Genomic DNA, 17025 nt, shown 5'->3' on the forward strand with positions numbered 1-17025 from the left:
AATTAGAAAAAGAAAAGTTAGGAAGAGTCCTGAATGTTTAAGTAATTGATGAATTAGACCAATGACAGGTTTTTGTGTGTGTGTGTGTGTGTGTGTGTGCGCGTGTGTGTGTGTGATTGATTTTCAGGGGATGGTTAAGCTTTTTGTAGGGCCTCTGAGAGAACCCAGGTGAGCCTTTCAAGTAGTTGGTATCTGTTCTCAGAACACGGGAATCTCTTAGTCCATCAGTCAATCTGGTAAACTTTGAGGTCTTAAAGAGTTTCAGTCCTCGGAGACCATGTCTCAAACCCTGTGAGTATAGGCATTCTAGGGTATGCTCAGAGCCCTCATTAGCTGGTACCAATGTGTGACGATTTCAGACAGCATTTCCCAAAGAAGTACCTCTTGGGTCTGTGTCCATGTCAGTTCCCTACACTTCCTTACACTAGTTATGTGATCAGTGTGTTTCAGGATAATCCCCACATGTGATTTCTGATCTTTCCTACCAGTCCTATCTGTTTCTGAACTTCTTCCTTTATGGTAGGGTTTGGGAAGCAACCTGTGTGGTATATGAAGGGGTGTGGTAGTTGTCTGCCTTCAGAGGACTAAATGATGCCTAGAAATTGTACTGTAGTTTGAGATCCTCAGCCCTAACTTAGGTCAATTATCCACCCTCTGAGCATCAGGAATTCCATCACCTGACTTGGATGCTCGTCTGTTCTCCAAGTTGTCCTCAGAAATAAGGATGTCATCCATCTAGGGAATACTGGTTTATGCGTATGTTTTTGTTTTAGGAAAGGCCTGGATGTTCCTGAAAATAATACTGTGGATCACCCTTTCCTGTGCTTGTTGGCCATCAGTAAATCTTTTGTGAAATATTCCTTTTTAAATAGACGGTCTTTTTATGGTTGATGAGTAGGAATTCTTTCTTGACAAGTCTTTGTCAGTGTGTGTATTGCAAATCTGTACTTCCCAGTCTGCGGCTCACCTTTTCATTTTCTTAGTGGTCAAAAGATAGGGAGAGATGTCCCATTTTTAAGGGGAGGGTGAGAGGGAAAAGCATGCTTCCTGCAGAGCAGGAAGCCCAATAGGGGGCTCCATTGCAGGACCCTGGGATCATGACCAGAGCCAAAGGCAGATGCTTAACAGCTGAGCCATCCAGGCACACCCCCCCCCCCGAATTCTTTTAAATGGTTAGTACACTGTGGCCTACACTAAGATCGACATCTTCTACATTTTCTTCCAGAAACTGTCTAATGTGAAGCTACAACCCATCTCAAATTTCTAAATTCCATGTTTAATTCGAATAGGGTATTTATAGACTATTTTGGATTTTCTATGTACACAATCCTATCTGTGAGTAGTCACAACTATCCCCTCAATTCTTACACTTTTTGTTTCTCTTGCTGTATAACACTGGGTAGATTCTCCAATGCAATGCTGAATAGAGTCTCATTGTTTGGAAATTTTAATGTGCCTTTCTCAATATCTGATCGAAAAAGAAGACAAAACATTGGTAACAAATGTGACCTAATTGACATCTATGGAATATTCCATAATAAGTGCAGAATACATTATTTTCCAGTGGTCATAGACTATTTACCCAAACAGATGGGCCATGAATCATGTCTACAGATTTTAAAATCCTGAAAGTAACTAGATTCTATTCTTAGGCCACCAAGGAATGGAGCCCTAGTCCTAATGAAAAGAAAACAAGGAAGTCCCTCCATGTTTAAAAATTCAATGTAACTTTGCTGCATATCCTAAGGGTCAGAGAGGGAATCACAATGGATATTCTCAACTTTTTCTACCTCAGGGCTCACACACAATGGCCCTTTGTCTGTGAAGAGCACTCACTATCATAAGGTAGACAGGAGTTAAGATCCCTATCAGAGTGCTGCGTGTCCCAGACACACCTGGCAGCCTTTGCCTGTGTCCCCCCCAGCTGTCCTTTCTGGTGTCCCTGAGTTAAGAGGGTCAACATGGCCATATGGAAATGGGAAGCTCCCCACTCCTAGTGATGATGGTGCTATTGTCCCCACCAGTCTAACAACATGATTTCTGAGAGAAATATGACACAATAGCAGCTTCTTGACTTTCCTTAAGGTTTGAAAATCATCTTGTGAGTCATCTATTAGAAAAATGGTTTCAACATATGTTCTTTTTTCTGGAAAAGAAATAGACCCAATGGTAATTATGGCTTCCTGAGCACCTGCTCTTGGGAGACACCATACTGGTTCTGTGTAGCATTCTTCCTCTTAAACTTCTAAACTAGGGTGTAGATAGAATGAGTCCCATTTTCTAGATGGTTAGACAAGGGCTCAGAGACTATATGAATTACAGAGGATTTTAATGTAGAAACCTAAGTGGGATCTCCAAACTGACTCCAAATCCCTTGTTCTTCCATACAGGGTACCATTTCCCTCTTACCTCTGGTCTTCTCGATCTGGAAACCTATGAAGTATTAGGATTTTCTTGCTGTGTGGACAACTGGAATGAATTCAGCTGCCCTTTTAACCTCTGCCCATCATGATCATGAAGATAATTATCTCAGTGGAGGACCTTTGAGTAAGAGACTTAAAGATCCCTAGGAATAGAGATACTGTAATATTTTTTCTGATATTAAAGTTACCAAAAGAACTAACTTTTTTATTTTTTTAATGTTTTTTTATTATATTATGTTAGTCACCATACAGTACATCCCTGGTTTTTGATGTAAAGTTCGATGAATCATTAGTTGTGTATAACTATCTTTTTAAAATTTATTTAGGCTCTGGTATGTTCAGAGTGTGCTGTAAGGTCAGAAATAGTATTTAAAAACACTCAGTCTCTTCTACAGAGTGAGACAATGCTTCTAAAGATTGCTAAAATATTCTCTTACCTCCGATTATTTACTTCCCAACCATCATAGTGTTTCTATGTTATGATTATGATTTCCATGAGGGAAAATTTGCAGAGAAAGAACTTAGTGTATCCAGGGGCACTTTCGTGTTGTGACAGTGAGCTACTCTGTTGTATTCTGTAGTCCAAGGGGATGGTGCCAGACATATCTAAGATGTCTAGCAGTTCTAAAATTCTGACTTTAAATGATCTCTGTGCTTCAGATTTGGGCAGGACAAGGGGAGGAGTCCAGAGACCATGAACGCCTCTGTTACCTGTGATGACCATGGAGCAGGTAACCTTCTGTAGGGGTCCTTTGGATTTCTTTGTACTATGTGAAAGGTGCTTTCGTCAAATTCCTCCATTTGGTAGTAATGATAAGGATAAGAGTAATTTTTATCTCATACCATCTGTGGGCCCTGATCTTGGCCTTCCAGGGAAGCTACCCTTTAACATTTTACCCAGCTCAAAATGACTGGGCAAAACCTCAAAGCATGGCCCTATTTCTGCCCCAAGCACACGTTGTCCATCTGCTTCGAAAAGAAAAAAATAACCAAAAAATGCCATTGCCAACAACAAGGTAAGAACACAAAGGAACCTCTCTGGCTCCCATAAGATTAAAGTCATACTGACTTGTACATACTGAAAATATAAGAAAAAATCTGTCACTTTCTGGAATCTTCTTGATCATTATGACATGTAACTGTATGCAACACAAAACAGCACAAATATATAACCCTGCCCCAAATGTTCCTTCCCCAGATCACTCCCTTCTTTGTGAAGATTGTGTCTCCCAGACAGCTGTCCTGACTTGGGTTTGAATAAAACTCTTTTCCTTTCTCTCTAAAATGTTTTAAAAGGTTCATTCATTTAGTGTCAACAATAACACTATGTTTTCTTTTTAAGTGAAAAATAAATGTTCCTGGTTCACAACAACAACAGCGCAGAAGGGCAGCTGTTCTCCATCCTGGATGCTTCCCTGCAGAACCAAGCATGTGTATATAGATTCCAGCACAAATGGGCTCATCCTAGAAGGATGCTTTGAAGGTCTGAGAGGCACTGTCTACTCCACCGGTGAGACAAGAAGGCGAAGCTATTCCCGCTTGGAGCATTCCTTTTTGGGCTTAAAATTTCCTTGGAAATGCATGGAAGCATTGCGTTTCCTAAAGCCCAAGGCTGGAACAGTCTGAGAGCAGCTGACCTTGCCAGGAACCAGGCACACCCCTGCAGGGAGACATTTTTAGGACTTTAATTGAGGTCTTTGATCCATTTTTTAGTCATTTCTGTAAGAGGTGAAATGGAAGGGTCCATCTTTGTTCTTTTACATGGGGATATTCAGTTTCACAACACAATTTGTTTTTTTTTAATTTAATTTAATTTAATTTAAATCCAATTAATTAACATAGTGTATTATTATTTTCAGAGGTAGAGGTCCGTGATTCATCAGATGTATATAACACCCAGTGCTCATTACATCAGGTGCCCTCCTTAATGCCCATCACCCAGTTACTCCATCTTCCCACTCCCTCCCCTTCAGCAACCCTCAGTTCCTTTCCTATGATTAAGAGTCTCTTATGGTTTTTCTCCCTCTCTGATTTCATCTTGTTTTCTTTTTCCCTCCCTTCCTCACTGATCCTCTATTTTGTTTCTTTAGTCCCACATATGAGTGAAATCATATGATAATTATCTTCTTCTGATTGACTTATTTCGCTTGGCATAATACCCTCCAGTTCCTTTCATGTCGATGCAAATGGTAAGTATTCATCTTTTCTGATGGATGAGTAATACTCCATTGTATATATGAACCGCATCTTCTTTATCCACTCATCTGTTGAAGAACATCTCGGCTCCTTCTACAGTTTGGCTATTGTGGACATTGCTGCTATGAGCATTGGGGTGCATGCCCCTTCTTTTCACTACATCTGTATCTTCGGGATAAATACCCAGTAGTGCAATTGCTGAGTCATAGAGTAGCTCTATTTTTAACTTCTTGAGTAACCTCCACACTGTTTTCCAGAGTGGCTACACCAGCTTGCATTCCCACCAAATGTGTAAGAGGAGTGTTCCCCTTTCTCCACATCCGCTCCAGCATTTGTTCTTCCCTGTCTTGTTAATTTTGCCATTCTAACGGTGTGAGGTGATATCTCATAGTGGTTTTGATTTGTATTTCCCTGATGGCAAGTGATGTGGAGCATTTTTTCATGTGTCTGTTGGCCATTTGTATGTCTTCTTTAGAAAATGTTTGTTCATGTCTTTTTCTTTCTTTCTCTCTTTCTTTCTTTCTTTCTTTCTTTCTTTCTTTCTTTCTTTGTTCTTCTTCCTTATAGATTTATTTATGAGAGAGAGAGAGGAGGGGCAGAGTGAGGGGAGAGAATCCTCAAGCAGACTCCTCGCTTGATTGTGGAGCCTGTCTCAGGGTGGGGCTCAATCCCAGGACCCTGAGATCATGACTTCAGTGGAAATCAGAAGTTGGGCACCTGACCAACTAAACCACCCAGGCACCCCACGAATAGATTTTTAAGTAATCTCTACACCCAACATGGGGTTGGAACTTACAACCCAGAGATCAAGAGTTGCAGGCTCTACTGACTGAGCCAGCTGAGAGCTCTTAGGAATCACGTGCACTCTTAGGAAGCATGATTTAAGAGGGATAGATCGGGCATGGAGCTCTGCTATGAGTTTGTCACCTGCATGATATAAAATACATTTAGTATTTCATTGCTTTGTGCTCAAGGGATTCTCTCTCAGGACTTAAGCATTCTGGGACAACTTGGGGCATGTGGAAGTTAATACTGCCATCCTGCTGCCCTGCACTATGCTATAACTGAATCCAGAACATCCCAACATGGGCCATGATATCTTCCTTCTAATTTTGCAGTGTGCCCTTAACAAAAATATATACATGACAGGGAAGACATGAAGACCTATCATAGGTTTGTGTTGATGTGATTACAAGAGGATTCACGAAAACCCATATTTTGGTGTCTTTTTTGTTTGGGGCCACCAAGCTTTTCCATTCTAAGCATTATATCTTAATAAAAGTCAGGAGATCTGAGAGGCTGAGGATGACCTGTGTGACAATGGAGTGGATTATTTTTTAACACCTTTTTCCTCTTTTAGACAAAATTATTTTCCACGGTAATTGTGAAATGAAATGATTCCATTTCATGCCTACTCTTACTAAACAAAAATAGTACCACTTGGAATCTGTCCTCCTTTTCATTGTTTTAAATTTGAAACACAAATAAAAAGTCCAAGTGAACAGAGGTAAAATAACTCAATTTACTTCTTCTGTCTTTACATCCTCAGTGCTGTCATCACTTTGTTTGAATCTCCTGTTTAGACACAGAGATACGTAGTTTGCCCAGATGGATGCACTGACCTAGCATGAAGGGGTCTTACAATTGGAAAGGGGCACACTTGGCTGAGTCAGGAGTTGAGGGGCCTGCTGTATCATTGGAATTTCCACAATTGAAATTATCTGTAGAATATGATGTTTCTTAAAAGCAAGTTATAAAAAATGCTAATTTGCTAATATCTATGTTGAAAGCCAATAGTAACCACAGCATTAGTTTAGATTTAGAAGTTAGACCAACATGAAAAGGAAAAACAAAGCTGGGGGCATCACAATGCCGGATTTCGAGCTGTACTACAAAGCTGTGATCACAAAGACAGCATGGTACTGGCACAAAAACAGACACATAGACCAATGGAACAGAATAGAGAGCCCAGAAATGGACCCTCAGCTCTTTGGGCAACTAATATTTGATAAAGCAGGAAAAAACATCCGGTGGGAAAAAGACAGTCTCTTCAATAAATGGTGCTGGGAAAATTGGACAGCTACATGCAAAAGAATGAAACTTGACCACTATCTCACACCATACACAAAAATAAACTCCAAATGGATGAAAGACCTCAATGTGAGACAGGAATCCATCAAAATTCTAGAGGAGAACATAGGCAGCAACCTCTACGACATCGGCCAAAGCAACCTTTTTCATGATACATCCCCAAAGGCAAGAGAAACAAAAGATAAAATGAATTTATGGGACTTCATCAAGATTAAAAGTTTCTGCACAGCCAAGGAAACAGTCAGAAAAACTAAGAGGCAGCCCACGGAATGGGAGAAGATATTTGCAAATGACACTACAGATAAAGGACTGGTATCCAAGATCTACAAAGAACTTCTCAAACTCAATACACGAGAAACAAATAAACAAATAAAAAAATGGGCAGAAGATATGAACAGACACTTTTCCAATGAAGACATACAAATGGCTAACAGACACATGAAAAAATGTTCAAAATCATTAGCCATCAAGGAAATTCAAATCAAAAGCACACTGAGATACCACCTTACACCAGTTAGAATGGCAAAAATAGACAAGGCAAGAGACAACAATTGTTGGAGAGGATGTGGAGAAAGGGGATCCCTCCTACATTGTTGGTGGGAATACAAGTTGGTACAGCCACTCTGGAAAACAGTGTGGAGGTCCCTTAAAAAGTTAAAAATTGAGCTACCCTATGATCCAGCCATTGCACTACTGGGTGTTTACCCCAAAGATACAGACGTAGTGAAGAGAAGGGCCATATGCACCCCAATGTTCATAGCAGAAATGTCCACAATAGCTAAATCGTGGAAGGAGCCAAGATGCCCTGCAACAGATGACTGGATTAAGAAGTTGTGGTCCATATATACAATGGAATATTACTCAGCTATCAGAAAGAACGAGTTCTCAACATTTGCTACAACATGGACGGCACTGGAGGAGATAATGCTAAGTGAAATAAGTCAAGCAGAGAAAGACAACTATCATATGATTTCTCTCATCTATGGAACATAAGAACTAGAATAATCAGTAGGGGAAGAAAGGGATAAAGAAAGGGGGGGTAATCAGAAGGGGGAATGAAACATGAGAGACTATGGACTATGAGAAACAAACTGAGGGCTACAGAGGGGAGGGGGGTGGGGGAATGGGATAGGCCGGTGATGGGTAGTAAGGAGGGCACGTATTGCATGGTGCACTGGGTGTTATACACAACTAATGAATCATTGAGCCTTACATCGAAAACCGGGGATGTACTGTATGGTGACTAACATAATATAATAAAAAATCATTATAAAAAAAAAAAAAGAAGTTAGACCAACAAAATATTTTCTCAGGAAAGGAATATTTTATCACTGATGTTTAGAATTGCTGGTTGAGGTGATAATAAAGAGCAGTTGGCTTTTTGTTGATTTTTATTTTATTTTATTTTATTTTATTTTATTTTATTTTATTTTATTTTTATTTTATTTGTTTTTGATGTAGTGTTCAATGATTCATTAGTTGCATATAACACCCAGTGCTCATCCCAAGATGTGCCCTCCTTAATACCCATCACCCAGTTACCCCATCCCCTTACCCCCTCCCTTCTTTAACCCTTGGTTTGTTTCCCAGAGTTTCTCATGGTTTGTATCCCTCTTCTCTCCGTTTCTTGACTGGATTATTTGTTCTTTGTGTGTTGAGTTTGCTAAGTTCTTTATAGATCTTGGATATCAATCCTTTATCTGTCATGGCCTTTGCAAAGATCTTCTCCCATTCTGTAGGTTTCCTTTTGGTTTTGTTGACTGTTTCCTTTGCTGTGCAGAAGCTTTTTATCTTGATGAAGTCCCAAAAGTTCATTTTTGGTTTTGTTTCCCTTGCCTTTAGAGACATGTCTTACAAGAAGTTGCTGTGGCCAAGGTTGAAGAGGTTACTGCGGGTGTTCTCTAGGATTTTGATGGATTCCTGTCTCACACGGAGGTCTTTCATCCATTTAGAGTTTATCTTTGTGTATGGTGTAAGAGGTTGGTCCAGTTTCATTCTTCTGCATGTGGCTGCCAATTTTCCCAGCATTATTTATTGAAGAGACTGTGTTTTTTCCCATTGGATATTCTTTCCTGCTTTGTCAAAGATTAGTTGACCATAGAGTTAGGGTCTATTTCTGGGTTCTCTATTCTGTTCCATGGATCTATGTGTCTGTTTTTGCGCCAGTACCATACTTTCTTGATGATTACAGCTTGGTAATATAGCTTGACGTCAGGCCTTGTGATGCCTCCAGCTTTGGTTTTCTTTTTCAACATTCCCCTGGAGATTCAGGGTCTTTTCTGATTACATACAAATCTTAGGATTCTTTGTTCCAGCTCTGTGAAAAATGTTGATGGTATTTTGATAGGGATTGTGTTGAATGTGTAGATTACTCTGGGCAGCATAGACATTTTCATAATGTTTATTCTTCCAATCTATGAGCATGGAATGTTTTCCCATCTCTTTGTGTCTTCCTCAACTTCTTTCATAAGTGTTCTGTAGTTTCTAGAGTACAGATCCTTTACCTCTTTGGCTAGGTTTATTCCTAGTTATCTTATGATTTTTGTTGTAATTGTAAATGAAATTGATTCCCTAATTTCTCTTTCTTCAGTCTCATTTTTAGTGTATAGAAATGCAACTGATTTCTGTGCATTGATTTTGTATTCCCATCACATTACTGAATTGCTGTATGAGTTCTAGCAATTTTGGGGTGGAGTCTTTTGGGTTTTCTACATAAAGTATCATGTCATCTGCGAAGAGAGAAAATTTGACTTCTTCTTTGCCAATTTGAATGCCTTTCCTTTCTTTTTGTTGCCTGATTGCTGAGGCTAGGACTTCTAGTACTATGTTGAACAATAGTGGTGAAAGTGGACACCCTGTCATGTTCCTGACCTTATGTGAAAAGCTCTCAGTTTTTCCCCATTGAGAACGATATTTGCTGTAGGCTTTTCAGAGATGGATTTTATGATGTTGAGGTATGTTCTCTCTATCCCTATACTTTAAAAAGTTTTAATCAAGAAAGGATGCCATTTCTGCATCAATTGAGAGGATCGTATAGTTCTTTTCTTTTATTAATGTGCTCTATCACGTTGATTGATTTGTGAATGTTGAACCACCCTTGTATCCCAGGAATAAATCCCACCTGGTCGTGGTGAATAATTCGTTTAATGTATTATTGGAACCTTTTGGCTAGGATCTTGTTGAGAATTTTGGCATCCATATTCATCAGGGATATTGGTCTGTAATTTTCCTTTTTGATGGAATGTTTGCCTGGTTTTGGGATAAAGATAATGCTGACCTCATAGAACGAGTTTGGAAGTTTGTCTTCTGTTTTTGTTTTTTGAAACAGCTTCCGGAGAGTAGGTATTAATTCTTCTTTATACGTTTAGTAGAATTCCCCTGGAAGCTATCTGTCCCTGGACTCTTTTTTTTTTGAGGGCGGGAGGTTTGTGGTTACTACTTCAAATTTCCTTGCTGGTTATTGGTCTGTTAAGATTTTCTATCTCTTCCTTTTAGTCTTGGTAGTTTATAAGTTTCCAGAAATGCACCCATTTCTCCAAGATTGCCTAATTTGTTGGCATATAGTTGTTAATTATACATTCTAACAATTGTCTGTATTTCCTTGGTATTGTTTGTGATATCTCCCCTTTCATTCGTGATTTTATTAATTTGGGTCCTTTCCCTTTCCTTTGGATAAGTCTGGACAGAAGTTTATTGATCTTATTAATTCTTTCAGAGAACCAGCTTCTAGTTTCGTTGATCTGTTCCACTGTTCTTCTGGTTTCTATTTCATTGATTTCTGCTCTGATATTTATTATTTCTCTTCTCCTGCTGGGCTTAGACTATATTTGCTGTTCTTTCTCCAGGTCCTTTAGGTATATGGTTAGCTTGTGTATTTGAGATTTTTCTAATTTTTTGAGAGAGGCTTGTATTGCTATATACTTCCTCTTAGGACCGCCTTTGCTGTATCCTGTAGGTTTTGAACTGATGTGTTTTCATCCTCTTTAGTTTACATGAATTGTTTAAGTTCTTCTTTAATTTCCTGGTTGCACCACTCATTCTTTAGAAGGATGCTCTTTAACCCCCAAGTTCCTGAGTTCCTTCCAAATTTCTTCTTGTGTTTGAGTTCCAGTTTCAAAGCATTGTGGTTCGAAAGTATGCAGAGAATAATCTCAACTTTTTGTTATTGGTTGAGACCTGATTTGCGACCCAGTATCTGATCTATTCTGGATAAAGTTCCATGTGCATTGGGAAGAATGAGAATTCTGTTGATTTAGGATGGAATGTTCTGTATATATCTGAAAAGTCTATCTGATCCAGTGTGTCATTCAAAGCCCTTGTTTCTTTGTTGATCTTTCTGTGTAGATGATCTGTTCATTGCTGTGAGAGGGGTGTTGAAGTCCCCTACTATTATTGTATTATTATCAATATGTTTCTTTACTTTGGTTATTAATTGGTTTATGTAATTGGCTACTCCCACATTGGGGGCATAGATATTTATCCCTTTGTTAGATCTTCTTGTTGGATAGACTCTTTATGTATGATATGGTGTCCATCTTCATCCCTTACTACAGTCTTTGGTTTCAAATCTATGAGATTTGTTACTCCAGCTTTCTTTTGAGGTACATTAGCATGAAAAATTGTTCTTCACCTCCTCACTTTCAATGTAGAAGTGACTTTAGGTCTAAAATGAGTCTGTTGTAGACAGCATATGGATGGATTTTGCTTTTTTATCCAATCTGATACCCTGTGTCTTTTGGTTTGACCACTTGCATGATAACCCATTTACATTCAGAGTAACTATTGAAAGATATGAATTTAGTGCCATTGTATTGCCTGTAAAGTCCCTGTTTCTGTAGAATGCTACTTTCTGATCTATATTACTCTTGGGGTCTCTCTTTGCTTACGGAATCCCCCTTAAGATTTCTTGCAGGGCTGGCTTGGTGGTCACATAATCTTTTAGTTTCTATCTGTCCTGGAAGCTCTTTATCTCTCCTTCCATTCTGAATGATAACCTTGCTGGATAAACTATTCTTGGCTGCATGTTCTTCCCATTTAGTACCCTGAATATATCTTTCCAGCCCTCTCTTACCTGCTAGGTTTCTGTGGATAGATCTGATGTTATTTATTTTTTTTTTAAGATTTTATTTATTTATGTGACAGACAGCCAGCGAGAGAGGGAACACAGCAGGGGAGTGGGAGAGGAAGAAGCAGGCTCCCAGCGGAGGAGCCCAATGTGGGACTCGATCCCGGAATGCCAGGATCACGCCCTGAGCCAAAGGCAGATGCTTAACGACTGTGCTACCCAGGTGCCCGATCTGATGTTATTCTGATGTTCCTCTCTCCATATATAAGGATCCTCCTCTCCCTAGCTGCTCTCAGGACAGCTTCTTTGACTGTAAGATTTGCAAACTTCACTATTATATGTTGGGGTGTTGATCTATTTTTGTTGATTTTGGAAGGGTCCTCTTTGGCTCTTGGACTTGAATGCTTGTTTCCTTCCCCAGATCAGGGAAGTTTTCAGCCATGATTTGCTCAAATATACCTTCTAGCCCTCTCTTTCTCTCCACCCCCTCTGGGATCCCAGTAATTCTGACATTGGTTTGTTTCAAAGCATTGTTAAATTCTTAAGCCTTTCTTCATGGGCTATTAGTTGTCTTTCTCTCTTTTCCTCAACTTCCTTCCTTTCCATCAGTCTGTCCTCTAGATCACTTACTCTCTCTTTCAGCTCTTTGACACTAGCTCTTAGAGCAACCAATTTAGAATGCATCTCATTCATAGCATTTTTAAGTTCAGCATGATTAGATCTCATTTCCACCCTTAGAGATTCTGTATTGTCATTTACGCTCTTTTCAAGCCTAGCTATTAACTTCCTAATTGCTATCCTGAATGCTATCTTTGACATCTTACTTATATCCATATCCATTAGCTGTGTGGCAGAGAACATTGCCTCTGGTTCTTTCCTTTGTTGTGAATTCTTCCTTTTAGTCATTCTACACAGGGAAGGATGGGTGAGCAAATGAACAGAGTCCAAAATATCACCCACAACCCAAGCAGAATGCACCCTAAGAAAAAATCTGAATTGGTCAGAAGCCACCACAGAAAAGCAAACAGCCAAAGTGAAACAAAACAATAAAAAAGGAGGAGGAGAGACTATAATCTCACTGGGTGAATAAAGCAGGGTGATCCACTTGTTCCTGATTGAATTTTGGTCTGTGTGTTAGAAGACACTACATCCCAAAATTGCAAAGAAAGCAAAATATATATAATTGAATAGAGTGAAAAAAGAACTAGAATGAAACATGCACCTATAAAATGTACATGTGAAATATTAAAAGTTAAAAAGGGACTTAACAACATAAGTTGGCAAAATAAGAATATCACTGAGATGGGAAAAAGGTAAAAAAAAAAAAAGAATGGAAAAATTTAGACTGAAGGATAAACGAGTTGTGAGGAAGCACCTGGAGCTCAATATAATATTTTCCCTGGTGCTGGAGTTTTACAGTGCTGTGGAATCCATAAGCTCGTCTCTCACCTGTTCTTCCAGTCCACCTTCTGGGGGAGGGGCCTGCTGTGCTGCTTTTCAGGTGTCTTTGCCTGGGCAGAGTTGCCCCACCCTGGTCAGGGAGATGGGCTCAAGGTGAGCCGATCGTCTGTGTGGCTTTTGTTCTCTGGAAGCTTTCCACCATTTTCTGAGGGTCAGGGCAAAAATGGCTGTGCCTAGATCTCTGGCCCAGAGCTGCAAGATCATGGTCCCCTCTCTTCAATAAACACTCCAGGTCAAAGTGTCTTCACTTCTGTGCACACCAAAGTTTGCAGACTCCCGTGGTTTGTGTACACTGCAATCTTCCCCTGGGGAGTCCCAGGGCCAATCACTGCACTTTGTGTCTTTGGGACTGTGAGCGGTTATGGGCTCATGTGTACACTCTGCTCCGCAGCCTTTTTGCCCCTCCCAGAGGACGGTAAACAGCCTGCAAGTTCCAGTCCTTTACAGGGTGGTCAGGCAGAGAGTGGTCTCCATACTAGCCCATCTTGTGGTTTATAGTGACCAGAACTGAGAGTCCCTTCTGGGCTCACTGACCACAACCAGTTTCTTTGCTCCACTTCTTGGGCACTGTACTGGTTCAGGCACCCCTGTTCTTTGTGTATCTCCTGGGATCCTGAGACCACAATGACCCACCTAGAATTCTGCCCTTTTCATCCCCTGAGCCCCTTTCAGAAAGGGATATTTCTCACCAGAGCAGATTTCTAAGGGTTCTGATTTGCACTACTTAATGGTAGCCAGCTTATGGAGACTTCCTCCCGCTTCTGTTTATCTTACAATATCTCCTCACAGATTCATGCCTCTGCATATCCTACCTTGCAAAAAACCAGTTGTTTTTCTGCTTGTAGAGATCTAGACATATATTCTTACATCTCAGTCTGATTTTGTGGGTATTCAGAATGATTTGATAGATATCAAGCTAAATTCAAGTGACCAGATGAAACGAGGTCCCCTACTCTTCTGCCATCTTGCCTCCCTCTCTACTACTATGTTTAGAGTCCCTTTTACCATGTGACATCACAGTCACTGAATTTGGGGGTTAGGATGTGCACACTTTGGGAGACGATTATTCTGCTACCACATGACTAATTTTCTTTATTTATGCCTTCTCTCAGAGCTATGCTCTGAGAGACATGCACAAAGAGAAGAGGTCGTCTATTTGGGCCACCAGGTTCTGAGAATCCAAATGAGAGACCACCTGACCTGTGTCATTGGTATAAGAACCCCGCTCTTAGTCATCTCCCTTCTATTCCTTTCCAGACTTTGTATTCTAAATGTCCTTATCTGATTTGTCTTTTCTTGTTTAGAGCCCATCAGGCTACAGATGGTCCTGTCTATGCAGCCACAAATGGAGACAGCCCCTACCGAACCGACTTCTACCAAGGACCTTTGGACAGACCTCTGGGGATGAAACCCTGACTACAATTCTTCAACAAGGCCCCCGACCAGCAGGAAGCAGTTAGACCAGTCATCGCCCCCTTTCCCTACATGCATTTAGGGTCACTTCTTCAGAGAGGGGAAAGTTAGGAGTTAGATGTACAGTTAGGTAGTCAGGGCCAGGGTCCCCAACAAGAAAATATGGAGTCAGGACAGCTAAAATAAAATAGCACTGATATCCTGTTCTGCAGTTTAGACAGGACAACCCTGACATTCTGCTTTGCAGCCTTTGCAGGAATGACTTCTGCAAAACGTCCTAAAATAAGACAATTAACCACAAAAGCATTTGTCAATATCATGGACAAGGGGCAGTTAAGATCTAAGCCCCCAGATGTTAGAAAAAAAAAAAAAGACCATCAGCAAGTGGATATGAACCTAATAGGGAGAAAGATATGTGACCAAAGCCCTGATTGGCACAACTCAGCACACCCTGCTTGCTTAAGAAAGTTCCACAAAAGAACTTATAAAAACCCCTAAACTTAGAAACTCCAGGTGCAACCCACTTGGGTCCCCTCCCTCTCTGGGAGCTTTGTACTTTTGCTCAATAAACTTTGCGTCGAAACCCACCACCTTTTGTCTGGTCTACCTCTTCATTCTTGAAAGCAGCATGACCAAGAACCCGGGCACTGAGGGGACACAAATCCTGTAACACCACAATGGTGAACATTCAACATCATGAAGGGATCTGTAGATTTATCAGAGATTGTAGGTTTAAATATGGACTAGACAATGGGCACGTGGCCTGGGGTGCAAAGTATTAATAGCAAGTCATTCCCTCCCTCCTCAGGAGACCCAGAGTCCAGTGTCTTTGCCAATTCTCCCTGTAACTCTCAGGATGGAATCTAACTGGTATGGGAATAACTGAGAAAATTCAAATGTAAGAAGGTGTGTAACAGGAAGTAGGTAATCTCTTCAGGCTAAATATGATAAATGAAGCTGGAACTTACCGATCTATGAGAAACGGCTACAACCACCCAACAACTTCCTTCCATTTTTCTGTGGTGGTGATTTTACCTATTCTGGTAAAGACAAAACCATTTGGAACTGAAATGCAAAGGCTAGTCGACTTTAAGTAAACCATGTATGTTTTATTAAAAAGAGATAACTTATTTTTTTTAGGATTTAAAAAAAAATTTTTATTACATTATGTTAGTCACCATACAGTACATCCCTGGTTTCTGATGCAAGGTTCGATGATTCATTAGTTGCCTATAACAGCCAGTGCACCATGCAATATGTGCCCTCCTTACTACCCATCACCAGTCTATCCCATTCCCCACCCCCCTCCCCTCTGAAGTCCTCAGTTTGTTTCTCAGAGTCCATAGTCTCCCATGCTTCACTCCCCCTTCTGATCACCCCCCTTTCTTTATCCCTTTCTTCCCCTACCGATCTTCCTAGTTCTTTGTTCCACAGATGAGAGAAATCATATGATAATTGTCTTTCTCTGCTTTACTTATTTCACTTAGCATTATCTCCTCCAGTGCTGTCCATGCTGCAGCAAATGTTGAGAACTCGTTCTTTCTGATAGCTGAGTAATATTCCATTGTATATATGGACCACAACTTCTTAATCCAGTCATCTGTTGAAGGGCATCTCCGTTCCTTCCACGATTTAGCTATTGTGGATAATGCTGCTATGAACATTGGGGTGCATATGGCCCTTCTCTTCACTACGTCTGTATCATTGGGGTAAATACCCAGTATTGCAATGGCTGGGTCATAGGGTAGCTCAATTTTTAACTTTTTAAGGGACCTCCACACTGTTTTCCAGAGTGGCTGTACCAACTTGCATTCCCACCAACAATGTCAGAGGGATCCCCTTTCTCCACATCCTCTCCAGCAATTGCTGTTTCCTGCCTTGTTGATTTTTGCCATTCTAACTGGCATAAGGTGGTATCTTAGTATGGTTTTGATTTGAATTTCCCTGATGGCTAATGATTTTGAACATTTTTTCATGTGTCTGTTAGCCATTTGTATGTCCTCATTGGAAAAATGTCTGTTCATAACTTCTGCCCATTTTATGATTTGTTTATTTGTTTCTTGCATATTGAGTTTGAGAAGTTCTTTGTAGATCTTGGATACCAGTCTTTTATCTGTAGCATCATTTGCAAATATCTTCTCCCATTCCGTGGGCTGCCTCTTAGTTTTTTTGATTGTTTCCTTGGCTGTGCAGAAGCTTTTTATTTTGATGAAGTCCCACATGTTCATTTTATCTTTTGTTTCTCTTGCCTTTGGAGATGTGTCATGAAAAAGGTTGCTTTGGCTGATGTCGTAGAGGTTGCAGCGTATGTTCTCCTCTAGGATTTTGTTGGATTCCTGTCTCACATCGAGGTCGTTCATCCATTTGGAGTTTATC

Source organism: Ursus americanus, chromosome 27 (assembly GCF_024610735.1).
Source record: "Ursus americanus isolate L20-20 chromosome 27, mUrsAme1.1.p, whole genome shotgun sequence".
In the NCBI taxonomy this organism is placed as follows: Eukaryota; Metazoa; Chordata; class Mammalia; order Carnivora; family Ursidae; genus Ursus; species Ursus americanus.